General features: G+C 36.2%; 1 pseudogene; it reads right to left on the bottom strand.

Annotated features, from left to right (window-relative positions):
• Positions 1–643: 643 nt before the first annotated feature.
• LOC113077519 (solute carrier family 2, facilitated glucose transporter member 9-like) lies at positions 644–6,359 on the bottom strand (annotated as a pseudogene).
• Between the last annotated feature and the right edge of the window lie 17,429 nt (positions 6,360–23,788).

The following is a 23,788-nucleotide window of genomic DNA, read 5'->3' as shown; positions in this document are numbered from 1 at the left end:
TTCAGAAATCATTCTAACATGCTAATTTGGTGCTCAAGTAACATTTCTTATTATTGATGTTGAAAATGAATGTTCTGCTTAATATTTTTGTTATTTTTCAATATTATTTATTAATGGAAAGTTCAAAGAACATCATTTAAAATAGACATTTTGGTAACATTCTAAATGCATTTAATTTCAGTTTAGATCCATGTATTGCATCCATGCTGAATAAAAGTATAAATTTATCTATCTATCTATCTATCTATCTATCTATCTATCTATCTATCTATCTATCTATCTATCTATCTATCTATATATATATATATATATATATATATATATATATATATATATATATATAAAACTTACTTAACCCAAACGTTTGAATGGTAGTGTATATGTACTAATACAAATTTACAGATATACTGTAGCAGTGTTCAAAATGTCTGTAAATAAAATCACTGAATTTCTCAAAAAGCAATGAAATATTCAAAATATCAAGTTTGATCTCAGCCTAAAGTCTAATAAGGTGGCACGTTAGCACATGAGCTTTTCTAAATGATCCAGTGCCATTTAACACTCACAATAATAAGAGATCGCTGCAACCACATATATACTCTCGTAATGATAGAAATATGTTTAAGATCTATATACATGGAGGAATTTCGTTCATTAAACAAATAGTGAAAAAAAAGTAATTTCTCAATAACAATATACACGTGGCAACACATGTATATGGCACTGTTCTTGCATCCAAAGTAATACAAAGCTATGGGTGTATAAGCATCATTATAAAATGAAATGTAATTGTGAAAACTAATTTCATCTCATGTTCTGTGACTAAGGAAAAAACAGACCTTCTGTTATTCGGAGTCGACTGCGCACAAAAGTAAGATTCACTTGAATAGCCTACATAGATGATAACTGATATACTGTAATTCTGAAGGTTTAAGGACAGGAGGAAGAGCTGTCGAATTCAAGTGAACCATTTTCCAGGGAGCCGTATCCATTCATCTTTTTCAGTTTGAGCTGGTCAGGGTGAGTGAGGGCCTGGCTCTCTTCCACAGCCTCTTTTGTAGCAAACATGTGACCAATCTCTACAAACGTCTTGTTTTTAGTTTCTGGAATCACAAAGTGCACGTAGATGGCCACTGACAGGCATATGACACAGAACACCAGATAGCAGTAGGACCCAGCAGACATCTGTAGCAGAGAAACAGAATGGAACGCAAACTAAGTTATTACTTTTTAAAACAGCTGAATTAAATGAAAATGATTGAATTTCACAAATGATTGACTTTGACAGATGTTTCCAACATAAGGCAACCGCAGTCCTGGAAAACGGATACTTATGCTCTGTGTTCCTATATCTTTAACTGCATTGAAGTGATATGATACCTGAAGGAACGGAAAGATGAAGCCGATGGTGAAGTTAGACATCCAGTTAAGAGATCCTCCCACGGTGTATGCAGCAGGTCGATGGGATTGCTTGAAGAGCTCAGCTGTGATCAGGAACGGAACACCCGCTACAAAACAGACATATCCATACCAATGGCATCCTGTGTTTATTTTTCATGTTTAATTACATATCAGAGAAAAAGTGCTGCGAAACCTAGAGTGGTCCTATTATTTTAGCCAAATAAAACTTATATAAGTGCATATTATGATAGATAATTTTATGCACATGCATCTATGCATTGCTCTTCTGTAGTGCAACAGTTCTTGGAGGGTGGATAATAAACTAGCTTTATGAAAAGCTCGTTATCTCAATATGCAAGAAGCAGAGATTGTTCCACTGCTTAAGTTCTAATCCCTTTTGGTTACAAGTGAAAAATAAGGAGGCACAAGGTGTTATTTCAAATGTAATGAATTCAGGAACAAGCCAAGCGATGGCTTCATTATTTGTGCGTGATAATTGCAGCAGGAGGCGTGCTGCAGTTAAATTGATAAGGAGCTCTGCTTGCAATTCATTGTTCAAGCAGGATTTTGTCTTAAAAAGCCATATTCATCATTGTTTATGAACAATGAGCCATAAAAAAATCCTAATTAAAGATGTAATTACACCGATTGAGACTGGGGCCTGAGAATGAATTATAGATTTTGGAGTTGGGTTGGATAATGCATCAACTCAGTAAAGCAATTGTAGTCTAATTCATCACTTTAACAGAGCGACTCCTCTCTGCTCTTAATGTGTGCATAAACTATGAGTCTAATTCTCATGCAGCACTAATAGAGGGAAGCACATTCTTTCATACAACTTCCATACTTTAATCTTTGAAACTCTTTAAAACGTCACAATTTTCTCCTCACTCTTTCAATTGAATGCAGTTTTTTCAAGATGCATTTGATTTCTGTATCCTGTTCTCAGTCCTGTCTAAGTATTACCAAACGTTTCATCATAAAAAAACTGTTTCATCAATCGTATATGTAACATATTATATTTTTGTGTAAACTAATAAACCTCATAAATCTGTATTTTTACAATGTAGCTTCTGATTACGTGCTCAGAAAAAAAGTGTAAAATTGTTATATAATACATTTACATACATTAACATTTTGAAGTAAATGAGATTGAAATAAAACAGTTATTTTAAATAATTATACAAATAATAAATATATAGCACTATTCTGAACAAATAAAATAAGAATATACTAAATAAATGCAAAATATAATATGTGTTTGTAAAATGAATACACCTATGACAAAAACATTGTGCTTTAAGAAATACTGAGGTTCTACCCCCAGGTGTCGCTATTTCACTATTTGAGGGAGTCATCTGGGACTTCAGGGTCAAGGAGCAGACCTCTACTCATCTAATTGAAGCAGTGCTCTACTGAATGTGCCTAAGCATGAGTGAAAGTGATGCAGCCATGCAGACCACTTTAATAAATAGATTAAGAGAAGAAGAAAGAGTGACAAACACAAAGAAACTCACCCGGCCCGATGCAGAATCCAGCAATGATTCCAACCACACACCCCACACTCGCATACTTCATGAAAGGCACATGTGCCTGAAAAGTGATAGCAATAAAAGGCGGAAAAAAAACGAAATTGTCCAAATTTTGACAGCAGTCATTTCAATGAGCAGTGCTATTAACATTTATTTAAAGTTAGATTGAAGTATTTTTCACTTTTTGAACTATATTTCACTTACTTAAAGAATGAGAGACAGTGTTATCCCAGCACAACACATTCCCATGACACCAAAACCTCCGATTATCAATGGCCTTCACCCGAGACGCTCGATGGTGAAACACTGAATGAAAAACAAGACATGCAATGTGGATTTGCACAATAGGCACTGCCTTTTTGTCTTGATCAGATTAATTAGTAACCGCTGTCTTGAAAGGAAGACTTTCGGTGCTTTCTTGAAAGCAAATGTCGCAGAAGCATAAAGTGGAACCTTGTTTTTTCATTAAGTGCTGCTAAAATTGAGCGCCAAAGCTCTGCACTGTTGACTTAAAGGCGGGTGAAGCTGACATAAGAATGAATAGCTGTAATTTTATAACCAATCTCTAGCCTTCCTCTCGTGTGCCATTCGCCTCCCGAGTGAGGGCCAATTGACACTGACAGCAATGAGTTCTTCTGACTAACAGCGTGCCTCTTTCTCTCCGCTTGCTGCTGGTGCATCACTAAATCCCGGCTAAGCGACACAACTGGGAGAGAGCGAGTGTATCTGGCCTTCATTACAGCTCTGAGATGTAACCCAAGAAAGGAGACAGCAAAAACAAGACACATCAGTCTCTCTAACGCTCATCTTATACAGTGATTTTTATGTGTGTCACAGCAGAAAAATACACAATGTGCGCTGGGAAAGATTGAGGGCAAAGCTAAATGAAAATGATTGAGATATGAAGAGACGCCCTTCCTCAAATGTAGCAACTCTAGTGAAGTAATAGACCAAGTGATGTCTAATAAACTATTTTAAGTCACTATATAACCCTTTCAGGTAGTCTTTTACCACTATCAATAATTGAAACAGACAATTTTCGCATTCGACTCTGCGGAAGAATCGGTGGAATATGAAAACTCACCCCAATGAGGCCTGCAATGATCTCTATTGCTCCAGTTCCCACAGTCGTGTACTGGATCTCAGGGGTCGGGATCCCAGCGTTCTCAAAGATGTCGTTGGTGTAAAACCAGATCTGGGGAGAAGAGCGAAAGGATAGTGATTTTGGCTTGTACAGGTGGCATATCGTGACTACGAGCGGTTACGGCGTACAACACTTCAGATTCAATTTGAGAGCTGGAGGGCTGTGTGTGAGGTTAGGCAGGGGGGTAATCAGAGGGAACACAGACGGTTTGAGAGCTGCTGGGACTGTAGAGGACACACACGGCCTGCCTCTCTCCTGCTGCTCATGCTGAAGTCAGCCAAGACTCACCACCTGTCAGCCCCATTTACACTGAACACACACACACAGACGCTCTCAGGGTCACCTGCCACCTAAGGGCCCTACAGTCAATGTCATTTAATAATCAGATTTGATATCAAAACCCCACAGGGCAGACATGGATAGTCCTGCTTGGATTTGACATCAGCAGCTCAAAAGAGTTTATTTTTTTATTTTTTACATATTTATTAAGATGCTTTCAGCTTTGTACCCAGATAAGATTGTAAGGAAATGCTGTTTTCTTGTCCAGCAAGTAAAAAGTTTTTTGTTTATTTTAAAACAATCTCAGTAAAGACCAGCTGAATAATGTAAGTCACAAACATTGTCATGTTCTGGCACCCCTCAAATTATTATTATTATTATTTTTTTTCTGAATTCATTGAATCAATGTCAATGGCTATAAATGAATTAAACTGATGAATCACCACTGAGATAATGGCTTTCGTTTATTGTTCTGTTGATGGTTGTGGAAATTAGACGGGGTCAAGACATGACAAAAATAGAAATTGCTGATATTTTTCCTCATTTTTGCGGCATAATCTGTGGAATTCTGCAGAATGTCATGTGGTAAACAGAGCTGAGAGTTTTCAGTAACAAAGCATTGTCATATTAGCCCACATCGAATGAATGAATAAATGAACAACAAGCAAGGAGTGGGGAATATGTAGACCTTTGTGAATGATGGCTGTTTGAATTCTGCTGAGCTTTGGGCATGTAATGGTAATGAGCTCTCTATCTGTCTTTATCCTCATTATTACTTAAAGAATTATTTATTACAATTAATATAACATTTCTATAGAAAAACAAAAACAAATCTAATATATACACAGTCTGTTATACTGATAAAACATTTTAATGTGATGCTAGAAACATTTGCAAAGTTTCTTTCGGAGAATATATTTAATAGCATGGTGTGTATTTGCAGAGATGCATCAGAATTCTTATTCATGATTCTGATCATAATATAGAAGCCGTATAAGAGCACGACAGTAGCAAATATGAAATAATGGTGTCAGCTGATAGGTCTAACTTAAACAATACCATCAAACTACTATTCGGGGGAAAAATAATACTCTTTTTTTGTAATCACAAGCTAATTGTTAAATTGTTAGTTCTGATTTTGAGGGAGTGTTACAAGATCAAAAAAGATCTGTCAAATGACTATAATCATCATCTTAACGATGTGACAATTAAAAAAATACTTCTAATTTGCTTGAATAATAGTCTTTATTTATCACTATAGAAGGGTTGTGCAAATTAGACTGCATAAACACTTTAAAAAGACTGTAATTTGTTAAGCTCTGAAAGGATAAAATGTTAGGTTTCTGTCAGTTCTGTCCTGAATAATTCATCTCAAGTTAAAGAACTATTTCAAGAATGTAAAACACTTCCTGAAGAATAAAGAAATGAGAGCCACTTTAAATTCAAACACATAGCCAATGCTCTGCTGTGCAGGTTAAAACCACTTTGGTTACCTGCTGTTTATTTGATGTTGGAAGAAATCTTGTAAGGATTTAGAAGCTAAATACTCACCATACCCACATCTCATCACTGTTCACCGTGTTCATATAATTTCCTTTTCATTACAAAGGACTCAAAACTCAAATCTAAAAACATGTGTAGTCAGCTCTATATGTTAACCTTACCGCATCAATGCCAGACAGCTGCATACCGATGTTGATGACCACCACGGATAGGACCTGCCAGCGAACAGTGTGGTCCAGTAACAGCTGCCAGACAGACACGGTCTCCACTGAGGACAGAGAGCGTTGCTCTTCCTGCATCTCCTCGATCTCTGCCTGGATGTTACATTTGGCTCTGTACCATTTCAAGGCTGCGCCAACAAAGAGAACATAAACTGTTGGTTTAATCTTTATCTACATCAGGGGTCAGCTGATAAAGTTTTTTAAATGAGATGCCTTTTTTATCACTTTGCCATATCCTTCCAATACAATTACCTCATACCTAATTCAAGCATTACCCATAAACTAACTAAAACAAATAACACCTAGTTCATGGCAATGATTACTCTCCTACATGTCAAAGAATGAATGTGTGGCTATAAATACAATATCTTTGTCTTGATTTCTAGTAAATATTTCTAATTATTCATACATTTAAATTTGAGAGAGAAAACTGCACAAGATAAAAGCCTGAGAATTTGCTGATTAAGTTTATTTTATTCCATTAGTTTAAATGTTTTCCTTTTATTTTTGCAATTAATTACATCCAAATTAAAAGTATGTGTTTACATAATATATGTGTCTTTATACTGTGTATATTTATATGTATATATATAAATACACCCATTCATGTACAGTCCACACACAAGTGCTGTAAAATGATTAGTTACGATTAATCACGTACAAATACAAGTTTTTGTATGCATAATATATTTGTGTGAGCTGTGTATATTCATTATGTATATAAATAAACACACACATTATATATTTTGAAGATATTTACATGGATTTACATGTTTATATTTATATTAATATAATATTTATATTATAAATAAATATATTTAATATACAATAATATATTTCTTAAATATATAAATGCATGTGTGCATATTTATATATATATTATAAATAAACACAGTATAAACACATATTATTCTTTAAAAAACTTTTTTGGATTTTGGATGCATTTGGAAACATTTTGGATGCGATTAATTGCAATGAATCATTTGACAGCACTATAATTTATATTATACATAAATGTAAATATATTATATTATAAAAAAATAAATATTTATGCTTAAAACAAAGACAATTGCCAATGGTGTAAAAATATGTTATTCTTTTTAAATGATGTATAAAAATAATTTTACTGACAACCAAGACAAAACTATAGATTAATAAAATAAGATCTTTAGCATATACTGTATCATTTAAAAAAAAAACACATGGTAGATTTGATGTTTGGATGGTTTTAGAAACATACCTAAAATGGTTCAAATTCTAAGTCAGAGGTAGTTTGACTCTTACCGGTGATAGTGGTATGAACATTGTGCTTCTCAATCGACAGCTAGCGAGGGCTTTCTGGAAACCAAGGTAACAGCATCAGCTGGATAAAGGTGGGGACGACCACAAGAGACAGAAACAGGGGCCAGTGCTCCTCCTGTCAAACAAAACAGCACTAGATACTGAACTCGGTTTCATAACTATTCTAAAAATAGAAGAGCAATGTAATTGTATAATGTTAAATTGAACATTGATGAAAAGTTCCCTGTTGTACCTTTCCCAAAAGTTCATGCAAGCCCAAGACTTGAGCTGAGAAAACCCCAGCACAAATGAAAATGCTGGGCATGAGCCCCAGGAAGCCTCTCAGGTTTTTAGGAGCAATCTCTCCCAGGTACATGGGCACCACGCTGAGAGAGATACCTACAAGTTGGAGATGAGGAACGCATGTCAGAGTCTGTTCATGTCAAATCTTACTTTGCTATACCTCCTTATTTTTTAGTTGGGACATACCTGAATGTATTCCTGTTATAAAACGACAGAAGATGACCATTTCGGGTGAACTGCAGATCGTTCTCAACCCCATGACAGATCCCGCTATGAACACCAGTACAGTGGAGTTGACCACTGTACCTTTCCTGCAAAAGCAAACACTGTGAAGTTCTGCCCTGGCACTGCTCATTAAGCTAGGACAGTCATGCTCGATAGCCGGTCACCTGGGAGTTTAACTATCAAAACCAGATAACTGATGTTCCATGACAGTGCTGCTGGGTGATATAGCTGCATTCCTTGATTAGTTCTTTCAAGTTGTTAACTTTCCCCCTGATTTACAGACGCCTGCATCGTGTGCAGCGTTATGATCACCTTACTGCTATAAAACATTTAGCTGGATTGAAATTGATTAGAACAATAAATAGGGTCATGAATCATCGTCTTTCATTTGCATTTAAATGTCTGCAGTCGAATCTTGTGGCACCACTCATAGACACTAAGAACAGACTAGACAGGTGTACTTCCTGATTCCTTGGAGAGTACAGAACAGAAGTGTAAGATTAAGATATGGTTAAGAATTGCACACAGTTACAAAGTGGTCTTGTATACAATAATATGCTATTGAAATATAAAATGTATTCTTAAATGTTACATGGAAGAAAGATAGTCATACAGCTTTGGAACCACATGAGGGTAAATACATTATGGTATTTTTATTTTTACTTGAACTAATCACCAACAAAGACGATTGCAGCTAACTGGACAGAACAAAATGCCTCCTATTTTCAGAGTGCAAACAAGGCCATTTACAAGGCAAAGGCAAAGTCATTCAGTGCGGTCAGAGAGGTCAGGTGAGGTGACAGATGAGGAAGAATCTACCTCAGTGGCCTTGACACTCAGAGGAATTCCTGGCAGAGTGACCACACCAAGCCAGATGTTATGGGTCTCCTTCTGACTTACCTTCCAAATTTGGTGACCAGAGTGCCCACCATCAAAGAGCCGATCAGGCCTCCAATCGCAAACACAGAAACGGTGAGTGAATACATGAGCGTTAGGGCTTCCTCATTAAATCCAGTTCCATTGCGACTTACCACTGTATGGTTATAGAAGTCTTTAATGTACTGTGAGTGACAGGGAAATGGATTGAAATATATATATATATAATTAACTTTTTTATATTTTGTTTAATACATGAACACAAGGGAAAGCATTAATAGCCATTCCCAATTTAAAATTTTTTATTGTACAAGTTTTCATATTTCTTCAAGTCTCGAAGCATCTATTCAGTGAAACACGTTGCAAGCTCTTCTCTATCTCTTTCTTTATATGCAACTCACTCTCTCAATTGCCTGTATACTTTAAGATCACAGTCTAATTTAATTTAATTTAATTAACTTATGTACAGTACCTTTCTTTTCTATTCTAAACTTAAGCTGGAGCACTGCAATATCATTTAACAGGCTTTGGAAACTCTTAATGTAGTCTTTCAATTTACTCAACAAAAAAATTCAACTGAACTAAAACAGAGTTTACAAAAAAATAAAAGAAAGAAAATATTGATTACTGATAATATTGATTGAGCTTCTGCTTAGAGAAAAAAAATTTGATTTTTTTGTATACTCTTTCTTAGCACATGATGTTCCAAGAAAAACAAAACAAAGCAAAACAAAGCCACTTAAGTAGGGTATATAACAGCCATTCAGAAGACCAGACAGGAACATTTTCATATTTTCATCATTAACAGGCTAATGGGGCAGGGCAAATAGGTCCCTACTTATATACATGAAGAGCTGCTAGAGGCAACCACTGCAGCACACAATGCCTGACAAGACTAGATAACAAATAACATCTAACTGACTCTTCTACAAAGATGAAAATAAGGCTTTAATACTTTGTTTCTTCAAGTTTATGGAAAAAGTCTAAAGCTAAGTTTCGCTTTTTGTCCCATATCATTATGCTGGGCAAACCGCAATGCTCTCTGGTTAAAATTATGATTTATTTACATAAATCTAATGTATAAATAGTAAGTACCATATATAAATAAATCAATAACACTTTTACAACAAGAATGCACATAGAATTCCCTGTGATCTTGCATCAGGAGAGCCTCTGTTCAGGCCACTTTGTTTATTTCTTCCTCGAGCCCGGCATGCATGCCTCTGCCGGAAGCCACTTTTAAGAAACTTTTTTGATGAATGGAAATACAGTAAATTGGCAATGTTATCTACTGGTTGCTTGTTTTGATGAGCAGTTTTGGCGATCAAGGTACTGAGTGTGACAATGAGCTCTTACCCCAGCAGGAGAATTGACCACAGCTAGGTTGTAGCCATACAGCACTGAGCTACCAAAGGAGGTAAGGAAAGCCACTGCCAGCAGAGATGAGGTAAGATGCTATAAAAAAAAAAAGGAGAAAATATTTATGGCCAGTACACTATCATTTTCCTTAACCACCGACCCCGACCCCGACCCTTAACGTGACACGCTATCTCTGTTGTTTATATATATATATATATATATATATATATATATATATATATATATGTATATATATGTATATATATGTATATATATGTATATATATATATATATATATATATATATATATATATATATATATATATATATATGTATTTAATTTTATAAACATATTTAATCTGTATATTTATAAACATTCTATTCTATTCGATTCTAATTATCTTAAAATGCTGTAGAAATATTTCAAGTAACTAGAGGAGAGAATATCTTTCTCATGGTGTGACTTCACTGGTTTTACACTTCAGATCATGAGTGGAAAACTTAATTTGTCCCACTAAGTGGTCAGATACAGTTGCTTATGCTAGTGCTACACGTGAGGGAAAATGCTGCGAAAATGGCTTGTGACATAATCTTAATGCCTTTTACGTACATAAGTAAATTTGACATTAAATATTGCATTCATATTATTGATATTAGAAAAACCTCTTATTATTATAAGCTATTATTACAAAACCTTCATCAACCAAACTTCAACAGCGTACTAAAATTAAACTTTAATGAAGTAGGCTACCATCTGAGATATTATTTTTAAATTCACTACAACGGAAGATCTGTAGATGGCGATCCGATCAATAATACGGTTTAATTGAATGATAAGACAACTAGACGAACATAAATAAGTTATATTTCTATTTAAAAGAAAGAATGACACATTTAAAACTGTTAGTGATTAAATAGGATACTTACCAATGTTATTTTGCCTGGACTAAGAATTAGCACTTCTTCAGCCATATTCAAGTTATTTAAAGGCTACAAGACTTATATAATAAATTATATGAGTTAGTTAGTTTGTACTGGCCGTCTTTCTGTGCTACAGACTTCATCTTGGACTTGAGGGTGTGGTCATAGCTGACATGAGGGCGTGGTCACATTAGATTGACAGCCAGCACATCGTATGATTGACAGCGAAGCGGCCTCTCATCGCCTGTGCTCTGGCTCTGGCACTGCAGTTCCGACCGAGGCTCGCGGTTCTTAACAAGACCAAGCTTGTACAATCACATGACAGTCAACAACCTGATTCCTGCTGAAATCAATTAGCTAAGTGAATTTACAAAGTCTGCAGTCACTAGGACGAGGGGACTACGGAGAAAACAATAGTGAGTAATCCAAAAAGACAGAACAGAGAGCAAAAAGGCGATATTCATAAACGGTTTCTGTATCAATCGCGGTAGAGAGAATGAATACAATGAACTAGTTTGTTTGATAGCTCCTGTTTCGTTAACTACATGTTCTGTTTGTCATAACCGTAGTAGCCTACCCAGAGGAAGTTTTTATGATGATCTTAGTAGATATTAATGATGATATTAGACGTGGACTAATGTTCTCTAGTATTCTATACTGAGAGACTCTTACATAAAGTCAACATGAAATGAGTTCCGAAAACGTCCCCTTCCCGCTGATAACTCTTATTTAGATATTTTAGCCTTGTTTAGGTTATCCTGTGTTCTAGCCAGTAGTAAAGGTAATGCAATTATTAATCCACTGAATTTATGCTGACTTTATCTTTGTCTATCACCCTGTCTGTTTTCTAAATGCATATTATAGGTCAACAGTTCTTTAATGCATGCATTTTAATTATTATTATTATTATTATTATTTGATTTTAATGTTTAATCAAAATGTCACAACTGGATCCTCCAGTGAAAATAACAAACATCTTTCTGGTGACGTATGTCAGACTTCTTGCCACTGCAAAGTCAAGTTCATCTGCATTCTTTTTTGAGAACAAAGCACTCACATCTTAAAATCCGGTCAGCAACCAGTGCATATAACTAAGTCCCCAACCTAAATATATTTTTTTAATACATTATTATTATTTTGGGTGCATGACAATTATGGAACAAAATATCTGTTGCCACTTCCGCTTCATCACAACTTTAAGTCCTCTATCTTTTCTTATTAAATATTCAGGTTGACCTTAACTAAAGGTGAAAGAAAGTAGTGGAGACAGAGTAAGATTTAATATCCCGAGTTCTTTAAGATTTATGTTTATCTGTGAGAAAACCTTGATTTTGTTAATATCTTGCTTTGTATTGCAAAACTACGTTTGTAGCTAATGAGTTTGATTCAAATGGAATGTTACAGTTTGAGTCACAAGTTAGGTGATATAACGATCGTCAGTTGAAGTGTGCTGATGATGATGATGATGATGATGACATGTTTTGATGCATGAAAGATCTTCCTCACTGGCCTGTGTCTCCATCAGGGACTGCAGTATCTGACGAATCTGTCAACAACCTCATGCAGCTTTGTGGAAATCATTTGTTTTAAAATAATACTTATCACATAGATACTAAAAGGGGCATGTGTTGTTGGGGCAACCTAAATATGAAGATATGACCTTTGGTATGAAATACAGTATACATGTACCTTATTTTATAGTCTATAAAACCAAATCAGAAAGCAATATTTTGTTCTCTGTTTTCACACTGACTCAAACCTGGTTTTATTTTGGCACAGGTGGAGTCTATAAATGCATAGAGTCTTGTTTTTCACATTCTCATCATTCTCTCTCCTTCACTCTTCAATCCTCATGCTAGCACAGGTGACCCTGGTGTATAGATTGAGCCGCTCTAGTTGATTGCTGTTGGTGTGTTCTTCTAATGTCGGGTTGGAGAGTGTTGTGTACTTGATCATGTTATATTGATGGCTATCCCTGAATCCTAATATCCTTTCCCTCTGTGGCTGATTCTCTGATGAATGTAATCAGGGACAGCTACTCGCAGGCGGACAGCAGGTTAGATTTCTCCAGTTCAGTAGCGATGTCCTCGGTCTCTTATGTCTTTCTTTATAGCCAGATGCTGTTAAAAATCACACCTCATTCACTCAACTGTATTTATTGATTAGGAAATAAGCACTTGAGCTTTATATATGATTTATGAAAGATATATATATATATATATATATAGATAGATAATATATTATTTCTAGATAGCATAGCTATATAGAAAATTAGTTGCCTGGGTCAGCAATCAAATGAAATAGAATAAAATTAAAATAATATAATACACGCACACATTTTACCATATGCTCACCATGTCTGCATTTATTTGATCAATAATGCACTAAAAACAGTCAAAATGAAATATCAAGACAATGTAAAATAACCTTTTTATTTATAAAAATGTAAAATGTAATTTAAAGCACCCCCCAGGATGTATGTATACACACTGTGTGTACACACTTAAATTTGTGTGTATAAATATGTGTGTTCAACAGTGTTTTAATGAAAAAAATAACATCCTTGTTAGTATAGACCTGTTATAACTTCAAACCATTGAAGCCCTCTTGTGGCCATCTCATTTACATAAAATCTCCCATCCAGACAAAATGGGTTAAATGGGTACCAGTTGGGATTCTCCTACTCTTGGTGCAATGCAAGAAACTGTATTTTCGAATGCTCCCTGGCCCTGTATAAGAATATAGTGTTGAGTGCTGTTTAGCACATATTCAGCGAGGGCGTCGCACGAGCTCATCAGAGGATACATACAAGGGCTTTAAAAGGCTCTAAACTCAAGCTGCCGCATCTGCGAGCCTGCATACATCACTCTGTTTATCGCTGGCACTGCTAATTGAACATAGGCTCACATAATGGTGCCCCCATGTGTTCCATAGCGCCGCACTGCCATTGGCTGTTGTCGCGGCGACGCAGCCATTAATGAGACAGGGCCAGGAAGATGGATTACCCAGTGCCATATTGCCCATCATCCCCAATCAAGAACCACCCATGGAAATTGATTGTTCTAATTTGCTCTCATTATTATTATAATACCCGGACAAAATAACACACACGGCTCGCTGTCAAAGCCATGAAAACCAGCCATTAGTTATGGGGGAGACAGCAAATGCGTTTTATGTGTTTCGCAGTTAGTTGGGACGTTGGATGCAAACACATCTTAATCAGATTTCCACTCCCTCCATCATGGTGATATAGCATCTCATTATCTCCACCTCAGAGTGTGGTGGAAGAGAGTACACATTCATTTATACTTTAATGTCAGTGAAACAGTTTTACTTGGTGTATAAAGCCTTCACTTTCCGTGAACAAGAACAGTAGCGCTTGCTGATCCAAATGGCAGTGCGGAAAACAACATCACGCTCAGGCCAGGTTGAAGACTATTACCCTGGAAACAAATGAGAGCAGAAAAAAACCTAATTTGTGGGCTTTACCGTAGTCAGCAACTTCATCTGCTTGTCTCTCATAAGAGTTCTTGTTGTTTTTAACACACGCATCAGCTTTACTCAGACAGTTGAGAGCTGCTCTTCGGGTGCTCAGTACCCCGTCTAACCAAAAAGAACAAATGGTCAGTACCTCAGGATGTGTCATGCGGGATGACTATAATTAGTCCTTCCTCCAGTTCAGCCAATGATGTACATCATAAACGCTTTGTCTCCAGGGTCAGATTAAGACTGCAGCCCATCGCTGCTCCCAAATCCTCCCTGCTTACATTGCACTCTGTCTGTCTCCCGAGTCCCTCGTATTATATATGCAAGAAGTTATAAGGCATGGAAACGATCAAAGCAGGATACGATTATGCATCCCTAATCACAGACTAGCCCCATGAAACCTTGGTGGTCTCGCCCTTTTTTATTGGGCGATGTTGAGAAAACGGCAGGTAAATCAGTTGAAGATTACACCTCAGATAGTTTTATGACAGAGCCAGGAGTCCCATCAGGGGGAATTTCTAGCGTGGTCAGCAGCATATGAATGGTGGGGGACATCGTCTGGAATTAGGGCTGTAATTTAAAGCGCTCTAATTACAACAATCACTTACATCCAGGCTTTTACTTGTGTCGCAGTGTAATGCAATTAGCAATGGGAGTGGAGAGCTTCCGGATCTTTTTTCAAATCAGACCAAATATGGTGTCATTTTATGTGAAATTGAAAGAAAACAGATGATTTCCAGAGAGGGAGCTTTTTATGTACTATACAGCCTACTTTATCATATTTTATATGATACATTTCTGAGGCCTCTAAATTATCAACATAATTGATCTGAAAATGCTGTTGTACTCAATCCTCAACATGCCTTCTGTTGTCTGATTGGAAGTTTATACTTTTTACCAAGAAAAATGCCTTTTAGTATAATAATAAAAAAAAAATCCCACTTCTGGTCAGGGTACAAGTTTCTTTTTACTGTGAACTCTTTACTGAATCTCTACTAAAGTAAACAAGGATATATTTTATATTGTTAATATTACTTAGACACTGGAATGAAGCAACTGTTTTCTTGATGATCCATACATTGTTTTTTTTTTATTTGTTTTGAAAAATCATGTTCTAATGTAACATTTGTATGTTTATTTGTTATAATATTGTAAAGCGGTCTTGATACTCAACAAAAACACATTTGCAAACTTCCTAAACACTTCCATTTAAAAATAAGTAATTTTCCTATTATTATTTCATTTGTAGGATTTTAAACTGTTAAAGGAGCCCGTCTCTAATTTATGAACATCCTTTATCATAAAAAGTTTCCAATCATAGTTACAGTAAAAGTTTCTTTTCTGAGTATCTTCCATTAATTTGAGTTGTTTGATTGATTAAATTACGTGTGTGTGTGTGTGTGTGTGTGGGGTGTGAAGTATGGTGTACAGTAGATCCATCGCATTGTCCCATTTCCTGCTTTTTCCCCGACAAGGCCCAGTGTAACCTTCAGCCCTACGGGGGGAGGCTTGTAAATTACCACTGGAGTTTTCACCCTCACCCCTGCTGTCTTCATTTCATTAACCCCATCCTGATCTCCCCCGACCTTGACTGCTTGCTTTCACTCACAGGGGAATGGCCTGCTTTCTCCCTTACTTTTCTGCCAAACTGTGTTGAGCTGCAGCCGGTGCATATGTCAGCCACAGAACCATGGGCTTTCAGCTAATGGCATTAGGAGATAGACTGTAATTTCATGGGGGAAAATATATCAAGTTCACAGATGCCATGTAGATGTCAATATGAAATCAAAATGACTTAAAACTTAAACTTATTGACTTAATGAATTGTTGCACCTGGTCTTATTGTGAATGATTCATATGTGCAATTTATTTTGAAGAAAGCAATAGTTTAATTAATCTTGACTCACGCTTTCCATTTTCCACTGATGTTACTTAGGTCATGTGGACAACTGATCATCGTAAAGCAGCCACCAAAGAGATATGTTGCCATTGTTTTATTGGTTCTCAGCCAGAGGGACCGGGGCCCACCAGTGGGCCTCAGCAAACTTCCAGTTATGCCCCAATAAGCCTTAAAATACTTTACATTTGGTTATAATAACAATCTTAATTAAAATGTTGAATAAACTTATGATAAAGATATGTACCACTACAAACTGACATATTTTTGAGTTTATTTTTATTTCAATTTTATTTATGTAGACTAAGTGTGTGTTGGATAAATAAGTGTATGAGTGTATAATTAGTGTTGTGTGTTCCACAGTTATTGTCAAGTGTTTATGAGATTTTGAATATTGTCTTGGACAAATGGGGGTATTAAAATCAAAAGAGTTGTGAACCACTGTTCTAGTGTATATAATGCAAACATCGCAAATTATTCTCAGGGGATACAGTCTAATCCCACACACTATTTTCTTATCGAAAATCCAGTTTCACTTGGAAATGTGTCATATTAAGGGAGTAAAATGTTTTGCAAATGTAATATAAATCTGAAAATGTATTGTCATATTTATGCGCATAAAATAATTTTAGTGTATGACTTTAGCAAAAGCTATAGATTTTTCAGCAAATCAATGTTTGAATGGTGTTGCATGCACTTAAATTATGGTATGGTGTGAATTAATGATTATGGATGGTTGTTGGAGCCTGCACTGCTCCCTACAGACTGGGAATATTTCCTTAAGAGTAGCTTAATTTTGAGGATAACCAATCCGGTTATCCTCATCCTATCTGAACAACACGAAGACTGGAAGCAGGTTGGAGTGCAAATGTGAGAGATCTTGCTGATGCTGCTAACTCTCTGCCCGCAGCTGCTGCATCAAACCCTCCTTCGTTCCTTTAGAATGTATGCACTCACTCAGCAATGTTATTACAAGTTAGAGTTTATTGGGAAATTGTTACGTTATGTGAAGTGTCTAACAAATTGCTTATGCTCCTTTAATTGGGTTACAACAGGCGTGCTCTCCCATTGGTGAGATTAGGCAGGCTGGGCTCCCACCGATCTCACAACCCAAGCAGTAATTTTATTTGTCTTGCCTCGCTCTCCCTCTCCTAACAACATGGTTTTCCCTGCCTCCTTGCCAGATGTCTGTTGGAGGAGCAGGCTTGTTTTTTGGCCCCTGACAATGCAATAACAGCCCCGCCGATTGTCGTGTGTGCATTAAGTACCTCCCCCAGAATGAGGTCGATTAATGAAGGGGCTCCTCGGGGCCGAAGAAGAAGCCCCAGGCACCCACACACAGAGAGGAACTGTTGTTAGGGGTCAGGCTGTTGTACATATTAATGCAGGTATGTGTGCTTGTGTATGTTTGAAACTACATAACATAGTGGTGCCTGATAACATAAGATGTTACACTACAAGTTTCCTGCCAGTGAAGAGATACATGTGTACACATCATGGTTAAATATTTGTATTAAATTGCATTTTTATAATGCAATTAATTATTAATATTATTAAAATATTGTTGTTTAAGTTATTTTAGGGATGTATTGAGAAATATATCACCACAGAGTTAAAATTGGTAAAACTGCATGGAAAATGTATTGCATCCATATGTCTAGGCATATTCATGTTTTAGGCCATAAGATGATACCCTTCCTAATTTGAATGGTATCTATGTATTTTTTTTTTTATAAATACCCATTTTTATAGTGTGAAAATATATATTAGCAATTATATTATACAGAATAAATAAACTGTGTTATATTGTGAATGTACTGAAGGTGAATCATATTAATATTGAACTTATATTAATTTGACAGCATATTCTTTTCTGCTCTTTATTAATGTTGGACATGCACCTTAAAACTAAAATGGTCTTTGTTTGTATGAAGGGAACAAAAAAAGAAAGAATTTTTTTTATAATTAATGTAGTTCCTTAACAGCGTATTAAATCATTGTGTTTTATATAATATTGTAAGTAAAAAAGATATTCTAACTGAAATTGTTAAATGCTACAACCCTTTAAAAAGCTTTTTAGCCTATGCAAACACCATACCAAAATAAGATATTAGTATTTATACTTTCAATGAATGATTTTATCTGAAGAAACTCGGAGTGTATTTAAACTGTATTTTATCATGATATGTTCACTGAAGAACCCATAACCATGTTGTTTTTAACCACATGCTTTAGTAGTTGACTTACACAAACACAATAATCAGTCTGTATATACATCAGCTGAATGTGATTTTATTAGGTTAATTGTATTAAGCAGCTCAGTTTATGTGTATTTTCAGTGTGAGATATATATATATATATATATATATATATATATATATATATATATATATATATATATAAACAAATAAAGAGAATCGACCTTGTCTGTAAGGTATATGAAGACTGAAAATGGCTTAATTTTTATAATGTTCCCCTGACAAGAGATTATCCAACATAGTAATGGTAAATCAATAGGGACTCAAGTTGTCAGGAGAAACAGATAACATACTAAAATGGATTGATTAGATGAATTTTCTTATTTCATGAGAAAGTCTATACCAAAGGTAGTGGCAAAGCTTGTTAAATAGAGGGCAGACTTATCTTTGCAGGAAAAAAAAACATTAAAGAGCTGAAGGCAGATTGTTGAATGGGAGAGAGAGAGAGAGAGAGAGAGACTGAAGGGAAGAAACTGCTGACCTGTGCTTTTTTTGTCTGACGTTGAGCTGATTTATAACGATGTATAAGCTTTGTCTAAAGGGGGAGTGAACGATGTCTCCATGTAAATGATCTTAAATGAGATATCACAGGCTGTTGTCACAGCGGGAGCTCTTGCAGTGTGGATACGGAGGAAGCATCATGGGACTTTTTAGTCCTTTAAAACACAAGGATAATTCTGAACATCTCAGGCTTTTCTTTACACGTCTCGTGTTTTACAATCATTTTCATTTAAATGACAACAAAGCAATTGTTTTATGTTCAAATTAGGATGTTTAAATGGCGACACAATAATCACCTTTGGTTCTTATACTGTATTCGAAGAAATAACCTTGTTATTTAAAAAAAAAACACTTATGCATAATTTAAAATGTAGCATTGTCATGTAACCGTTGCAATATCATAATTATACACACCTCTCCTGAGGGATAGTACATTTAAGGTATTGTTTTATGCTGAACACCTGTGTTTCTGAAGTACTTTGTGTAAATGTCTTGGGAATCTGGGTGTCAACAACTGTCATCAAAACACACTATCACTGATTTTATTTGGATGCACAGATGTTTATATCCTTATGTGAAGGGTTTCTTATTTCAGTGAAGCAGTAGTGAGAACTGTGGGTGCAAGAAAACTAATTAGTGGAGGAAAGTTTGCTTGAGGACTAAGGTTTGGACATCTTTGGTCTGGTGGCTGCATTTTAATATGCAATATTTATATTCTGTATTGCTGTAGCACAGCTTAGAATATGTGAGCTGCTCAGACATAAACATATAAACATATCCCCCTTTATGGTTGTGCTCAGTATAGTGAATAGATTGTGGTATTTGGGTGACATCTGGTCCCTGACTGTTCAAAGTGTAGCAGCTGTTGCTCCCCATGATGATGTTCATCTTCCTCACGGCCATGTGACACTTTTAAATGTTCTTGTCTCCACTCCAGCTTCTCAGAAACTCTTTGAGCTGTCACTTACCAAGTCTGCATCTCAGGAAGTGCTTTGACCTTTCATTATGTATTATCTGTGGGGTCAGAAACCAAGTAGTCTAGCTGTTGTTTTGTTTTTGGAGAAGAATATATAGATAGTTTTGTATACAGGGCTTATTCTGCAGTGTTGGTGAGGTCAGTGCTTTTGGTTTATATGTTAAATAACATGTAGTTCTTAGAAAAAACTAAATAAATTTGGAGCTGAATATTTTTGATTAAGTTGCATTTACTCTTTTTTAACTGATTTGTGGTGATACAGTCTGAAAGTGAAAGAGAAAAATCCTGTTGGTTACATCTGACACAAACCGGGAATTATTACTTTTGTGGAATTTGTGGAAGTAAATCAGAAAAATGACTTAGGGCTGTTTAAATTGTATAGATGTAAAATACATATTGTTTACATTTATATATACATTTAAATGTTAAGTTTCAAATGTGTTTAACAATCAATATAGCGTTTAATGTTTTGAAGTCTTTATATGCTCACTAAGGCTGCATTTATTTGATTTAAAATACAGTAAAAATATACGGTTGTGAAAGATTATTACAATTTAAAATAAGTGGTTTCTATTTGAATATATTTTAAAATGTAATTAATTCCTGTGCATTTTCAGCACCCGGTCTTCTGTGTCACATGGTTCATCAGAAATCATTCTAATAATCTGATTTAACATTTATTATTTTATGTAGGTTTTATAATAGTATAGGAAAATATAGTATAGTCATAGATTTAGTGGTTCCTAAAAGGATTTTGAATTGTTCAGGAATAGTTAAACTCCTAATGGTTTGTAAATAATAATTCGGTGTTTAAGTGATTTTATTGTTGTTCTTTTGAAGATGGCTGGACGTGCTTCATCAGTGTTTTATGAAGTGTTCCTTCCTTTGAAGGGCTTGATCAATAGTCTCCATATTGTGAAAACCCGGTGCTGATTTCTCACTATTGTCTGGCATCCCTCCTCCAGCAGATCAGTCCTCTCTTTATGAACCATGTGATGAAGAGACACACGCTGCTCACTTCATTTCAACAGGGCTGACTGTCAACCTCAACAAAAGAGTCTGACCCCTGCGCTGCCTCCTCTCTGCAGATTAGGGCAATTCCCCATGCAGATGTCTTGTGCCCAGCCTTGTGCGTCTCCCCAGCACCTTTTACAAATCCAGCTTTGACTGATTATGTCCTGACAGCTCCAGTGTTGGTTAACTTACACAGATTGACATAATCATTAGGGGGTGGGCTGACCCAGACTCAAAGTGGCCCCTCCCACTTCTCCACATTCTTCACCAAAGCAGCTGAGACTCTCACACTCTCGCACAAAAAGAGGCAGAACCCCTCGGCCCTTCCCTTCCCACCCCTAGCATTCATCATCCTGAAGTTAATTGGTGTGGGCTTTAAGCAAATTTCCTCCACTCAAACCGTCAGCCTGCTGCCTGAAGACACAGTGCAGAACGTGACTGCTGACCCACCACCATACGCTGCCTATTGATTTAACTGGCCAAGCAGACCGCTCTGATAGAATTCCAGGCTGGAGAATGCATTATCCCTATGGAAGACGAGAGGAGGGAGGGAATGTGGCCATCAATATGCAAGATGAATGGGGGTTAAACTCAACCTTGATTTAAGGTTTCTGCTTGAACTTTCCCAGAGCTAATCTACCCCTTCACTGTCCTGTGCTAAAATCACAAACGCTTTGCTGGTGCCTGACTAAGTGTCATCTTTATTGAAATGCCAGGAGAGGAATAGATCATAGCTGAAGGAACAATCTTGGTTTTAATTGATTATAATTCAGTTGGTCTAATGGAAAAAGGAACCGATGAGCGCATAATTTGGGCTAAATGAAATCCTCCAGTTTATTTACGATTTAAAATCCACCTTTGTTTAAGACGTCACGTATTAATCTACAAACTACTCTCTGTCTTGTGGAAGGAGGCATTAGTCTTATGACCGAATGTCTTCATGTCCCTGTAATGAATGCAGATCACTGACCCATAAAATAGAAAAAAAAAAAGCAATCTTGCACTGTGGATCCACATTATTACTATTTCCCCTCCTCCTCTTCATCTCTGCGTTTCCCTTAGATCTGCTGAGGTCTCAGTCAGGAAGAAAGGGGCGTTTGTGACAAGCCTCTCATCGTAGGGTTAATTAAACCGCTCACTTTAGCACCGCCACTGTCATTCGCCCAAACACTGATCCATCAGTCATGCACACACTTCATCCCCACGCGCGCACACCGTACATGTCAAAGTGTCAGAGGTTCCCGGTCCCACGGTGACGGCCTGGGAACATTAAATCTTATCTGGTTTATCAACTATTCCCGTGATTGCTCACACAGATTAGTCTATAGTACTCAAGGCATTGCTGAAATGTATCACCTTTCTGCCATCTTTGCATTTGCAGCATGGAGTGGGTGCCTTTCCAGTGCTGTGCTGCTGGGTGGAATATGGGTGATGTATGTTTCTTATTTTATACCCAGCTGGAGAAATGGTCTTTATTATGCCACTCATACTGCTGTCCAGACAAAACTTCAGCAAATCACTGCTTGGTACTTTACTTTATTGTGTTCATTAATAAATATCCTTGGCTTTCACCCAACACAATTCACAAACCTCTAAATGACAGAATTAATGTGAACTGACCACTTAAAGTAATAATGCATGCAGTTTTAAACTCGTTGTTGTTGTTTTCATGGAACACAAAATATGCATTTTTTAAACAATATCCTGGCTGTCCGTGTTTTGAAAGTGAATGGGGAATCTCATTTCTGTCCTGTAGATTTGGAATGAGATGATTTATTTATTGACTTGTTTATTTATTTATTTACCTGTGTTTGTTTGATTTATTATTTTATACATTTTTTTTTGTTTCATTCCGTTTTATCAATTATTTATTGTATTTGTATTTATTGTATTTTATTTGTTTTATTGTATTTTTTTATTATTGTTTTATTGCATTTGTTTTATTATTTTGTATTTTTTCTTTTCCTTTAGTTTTATTCATTTTATAAAAGCTGAATTTTATTTAATGTTGGTTTATTATCAGTATTTGCCGTGAAATAGCCTTTTAAAATGATATGGCAATAAACTCAAAATACAAACAAACCATTCTGTTTTAATGTGTAACCATCTGCATTTAAACTATATGTTCCTCAATGATGCAAAAATCAGGAGTGATCGTGTGAGTAGTCATCATTTCAGTCTGGTGTGCCAACATATCATCTGCAGTGACCTTCCCACATTAGGATGGTTCATAGAAACTCGATCTAACATGGTCAACCAATTGTCACCCCCAGGGATGATTGGACAAATCAAGGTTTCCCTGGGTTTATTACTGCAGCATAAGCTCAACATATCAGAGCCATTGCTACTTCTCTCCTAGCATATGTGGCCTGACATTTAACAGGAAGACACGGAGCAGGAAAGCACTTTTCCAGCCCTTTAATATGGCACAGCAATATGAGCATCCAGAGTCCTGCTCTCCCTCACAGATTCATACAGGCTTAATGTACCTCTCCCAAATCCCATTAGCTGACAGGCTGTTGAAACAGCTTGAATATGTGAGGCTCATGCTTGAGGGATCGGGCCAAACTGGAAGGCCTGGCACCTAGTCAACTCGACAGAAGCGGCTGCC

The sequence above is a fragment of the Carassius auratus genome, unplaced genomic scaffold (assembly GCF_003368295.1).
Source record: "Carassius auratus strain Wakin unplaced genomic scaffold, ASM336829v1 scaf_tig00022772, whole genome shotgun sequence".
NCBI lineage: Eukaryota > Metazoa > Chordata > Actinopteri > Cypriniformes > Cyprinidae > Carassius > Carassius auratus.
Note: the sequence above shows the minus strand (reverse complement) of the source record. Positions and strands in the feature narration are given on the sequence as shown.